The sequence below is a fragment of the Sturnira hondurensis genome, unplaced genomic scaffold (genome assembly GCF_014824575.4).
Source record: "Sturnira hondurensis isolate 20B ecotype Veracruz unplaced genomic scaffold, ASM1482457v3 Scaffold0001872, whole genome shotgun sequence".
NCBI lineage: Eukaryota > Metazoa > Chordata > Mammalia > Chiroptera > Phyllostomidae > Sturnira > Sturnira hondurensis.
Window position 1 is genome coordinate 6,168,333 of NW_028074503.1, and position 4,609 is coordinate 6,172,941.

General features: G+C 44.4%; 1 protein-coding gene across 1 annotated transcript in view; it reads right to left on the reverse strand.

The window, feature by feature from the left end:
• KCTD1 (potassium channel tetramerization domain containing 1) overlaps window positions 1–4,609 on the reverse strand; it is a 186,369-nt gene that overhangs the window by 179,973 nt on the left and 1,787 nt on the right. The gene's annotated exons all lie outside the window — the stretch shown is intronic.

Sequence of the window (4,609 nt, forward strand, 5' to 3'; positions counted from 1 at the left end):
GGCCAGCGTGACAGAGCACGTGTAAGCGAATGATTTGCTCAGCAAGAGCTTGAGAACAATTCAGATGTCTGTGACAATCTCAAACCACTTTTTTTCCCTTCTCTCTCTCGGTACAAGAGCAGGACGCTGGTGTTGCTGGCCAGACACCAGGGATGGACGGAAGGGGAGGGGAAGAAGGGAAGGCAGGATGAGCGGAAGCCGGTGGCAGAGAAGAAAGCGCTCTGTGCCAGGTGCCAATGAAAGTGCTCCAATAGTACCCGCTGCACACGAAGAACTAGGAGTGTGTAGGGACTGGTGGTCAGCCATGGGCTCGACCTCTGCTCGGCCACTAGTCTCGTCTTTGACTTCGGGCAAGTCCCACAACCTTTCTAACCCTTCATTCCTTCACCTGGAAGAGGGGTTGCCTCACAGTGTTGCTTTGGGGTTCAGTGACCCAGACTGGCCTCCACAGGGACCACATATTTCCATGAATTCTTCAGGCAAAACATGCTCTTCAGGGTTTCTTGATGGTCCTATGTGCACGCCAGTTTGCCACACGTACACTTGTTTTTCCTCTCAACAATCCTACAAGGCAGGTTGGGGAGATATTATCACTCCCATATTTATAGGAGAAATGGATCCCAAGGTGACTTGGCAAAAATGAGGAGGGTTTTCCAGCCAGAGCCTGCCCTTAGGGCCACCCCGGTGAGGAACCACCAAGAAAAGCCTATGGAGTTGACTATTTGTATCAAACCCGTGCGCAGAGTGGAATTTAAATTGTTTTCTTGGAAGTAACTGAAACTGAATTTCTTGGAAAGCGCTCCAACCTGGAATTTCCTGGAAGGAGAGCAATGAGCGAAGGGGGAAGCCGTTGTAAAACAGTCATGGCACATGTCTTCTACTTCCTAAGAACTTTGGATGTGGAGAGAGAAACTTAATGCCTAAGTTTAGGTTGTTTGAAAATTGACAGTTCATCAGCCAGTGTTATTTGGGGGAAGAATAACACATTTATTGGGCAAAACACATTTCCTGCACACACTTGGGAAATCAGAGATGAGGGAATGGGTTTTGGAGAAATGACAGCAAATGGAAAGACTTAGACAAGATATTAGAAACACCAAAACCAATGTCCACCTAAGAAAAGTATGAAAATGTTGCACTGAGACCACACCAGCCAAGGACTGGTACAAAAGTTTAGACACACATGATGGGCAAACGCAGTGAGATCTGACTGGGAGGAAGCAGAGCTGAGTCAACTCAAACCAGACCAAACAAACCTGACCATGTGCAGGTTCTTAAAAGTTTTTCAGAGTGATTTGCAATAATTGTGCTAGTGATTTGTATGTGAACGGCCTTTTAAAAGAGCATGGTCGGACAGTTAATTTTCATGGTTTTTGAATGCATGTTATAATATTTTTCAGCACAATTAATTTGCACTATAAGGCACAGGCTCGATTTTGTTTCCGAAGGTTAAACATAGGCCTCTTTGAATGAGGAATTCCAATTTAGCTGGAGCTGGATTAAGTGAAATGTCACGGTGCAGTTCATCAAGGAGAAGGCATCATGTCTGACACTCGGCAGGTGCTCTGCCCATGACGGGGCAGCATGGGAAGGATAAAAGAAGGACCTCGGTTTCCCTGGTGAATTCCGTTTCACAGGATGTGAATCAGGCTTATCACGGGCACCCATTCTGGCTACTATCAATGAAGTGAAAGGTACAACATCTCCCCAGTCTTCAGAATCCTGGTGTCCGTTTTATTCATGTGTCAGAGACCTGGGTAGGCTTCCACTTCCTGTCTCTTTCTTCCTGTTTGCCCATAACCACTCCTCTACTATGTCTGTCCACTCACCTTCTAAAGAGATCTTGGATTCTTTCATTCTTCTGTTTCCTTCTCCCCTACCCTAATCCCAAATATACCTTCTCTCCCCTGGATAACTATAATAGCCTTTCAAGGGCTATGCTTCTGTCACTCCTCGTCCCTCCATTCACTACCCATAGTGACACCATAATTATCTTTTCAAAACACAAATCTGATTATGTCACTGCTGCCCCCATCTCTATCCTCCTGGCCACCCCTCCACTCTGCTTTCAGGGTTAAGACCAGGGGCCAGTCCCTGGAGGCTGTTCTCTCATCCCAGCCTCCTCCCTCTCTCAACCCCAGCTGGTTAACCCTTGAGTTCCTCCCCCTTTGCCAGGCCTCTCCTGGCTTGGCAAATGCTGTGTCCTCTTCCCTTTGCCTGGAACTCCCAGTTGTCTCTTTTCTTCTCCTGCCGATCACTTTAAATCTCAGTTTGCAACGCTTTCTCTGGAACCCTGAGCCCAGTCTTGGCCATTTTGCCCCTCTCTGGTTAATGTTAACAGAGTCCCCTGTTCCTTTCCCTTCAAAGCACTAATCTGAGTCTGTGTATTGTTCAGCTGGCTTTGTTAACGTCTCTCTCTGGAGTTTATGCGTTTAAATCATAAACTCTGAGAGACTGGGGACCCTGAACGCGTTTTCTCATCACCGTGTTTCTGGCATCTAGTACAGTGTCTCCCATACAACAGACACAAGTAAGTATTTGCTGACTGAATGAATGAACTTCATGAATATTGGTTTGTTTTTCTTGAAGGATAATCTGCTTTGTTTTCTGTACGATTTTCTCAAATCAAACTCACCAACAGGCATAACGTGATTTACATCAAGTACATTTTTATGAATGGAAAGCAGGGCATCATTCCAGTGCCTAGGAAAAGTGAAGTGTTTCTCACTTCTGCATGAGTAAGCTATTAAAATAAGCATTCATGCTTTATCTGAAATCTCATATTTATTCCCAAGAAGGTTCATTCTAAAGACAGAGAAAATAAAAGCTCCATTTGTTTGGGAAATTATAAATGTTAGCCCCTCCCCTCCCCCCTCCCCCCAAAGGTTCAGAAATGCAGGGGAGGACTCAGCTAAATAAAAGCCCTGATGAATGATGGTTTGCAAACAAACATCCTTTAAATAACTCAAGAGCCATGTAAATTTTTTAAAAAGATCTTAGCAGAAAACACCACATTCCAAAACTAGAAAACAACCATTCAACTATTTTGATTTGAGAAACATCAAGCACGTGTGCACGCGACGACGGACTGCAAAATCTAGAGCTAAATGGAAGTTTGATTTTCAGAAAGTTCTCTGATATCTTTCAGTAGTTACTTTCACATTTAGAAACAGATTGCTTTGGATAAACAACTGTTTGCCGAAAGGTCCATACTACTACTTAACAAGTTGAGTAATATATTTTCATCATAATTTAATAGAAGTCTTACTGCAGTTACTTTACAAGTAGTTAGTACAATCTGCACTGTAATTACTGAATATTCTCCAAAATAAGTACCTCACACCCAGAGCAATCTGGATGGCCAGTAAATCACTATTACTTCAATAATTATGAACCAAGCTATCCTTGTGCACCCCTAGTAGGTAAGCCCTGGTGAGGAATTACAGACACGAAAATCTTACAGCCGGAAGAGAGACCTCTAGTGTGCGTGAGAGAACTTCATATTGTGCTTCGGGCATCATTGATACAGCGAAAGCACTGTAGTCATTTTTAATATTGTGGTGGGAGACTCTTTTTTTTGCCAATTATCATTCATGCTCAATTCACTTCAAAAGTCGTCTCAGCAAACGTCTAGCATTTTTGCTTAACCAGTTACCCTTTAAAATAAACACGTGGCCTAAACCAATAAAGTTTCTCCTACGACGGTCCCCTTTGCACCCTAATTGGTAAACAGGAAGCCTACTGCCGTCCCAACAATCGCTAACACTTCCTTCCATTCCAGCAGCAGCAGGGCTCCGGAGCCAGACTGGTGCAGGCGGTCCGCGGTCTCCTGAACACCAGCTCCTTCCCCATGGTAAGCCAAATGTCACCCAAATAGAAACCCGACGACTTGACTGGCACGTTGCCCATTATCCAGGAGACAAATGGACCCACTACTATTTCAAATTCACCACGAAGGTTGGCTCTTAGTTTCCACAAATTCCCATATATGCAGGTAAATTCCGTGATGTAAAAGCAGACTGAACGAATCGTTCTAAGGCATCAGACTCAGTCTTTAAAAACTCTTTATTTTCTCCTTTTCCACATTAAAAGCACATTTGAGATACACACAAAATGTTTCTCTAAAAAACACACACATGCCCACAAAACAGGAGGTCTCTTAAGGAGTCTACTGCTGAGAAGGTAAAAGCATTTTGCTCATTTTTAATTTGCTAAAACAATCCAAGCATGCTTGGTACCCAGAGGGTATTCTCAAATAAACTTGTATCTCTAGCTGCCAGCTTAGTTGATTGAAAACAGAAGGCAAACGTTCCTTAAAGAATGAGTATGTTAAACTGTTATGTCTCCCCCAGTTCCACCAAGGATACGCACACACAGACACACACAGACCCACACGAGTTGAGGATTTGCTCTGAAGGCAGCCAGTTCTAGGATCTAAAAGATAATGTAGCATTTGTACCAAATTACTTCTGCCCACTGCGGTGCACCTCTTAGCCAGGGCCACGGGCGTACTGGCCAGTCCCTGCGTGCTGTTCTCCACGCACAAAGCCGACAGCCCTACTTCCAACTTCGCTAACTTAGTTGGCTCCCGCCCAGCCGGCCGCCGAGG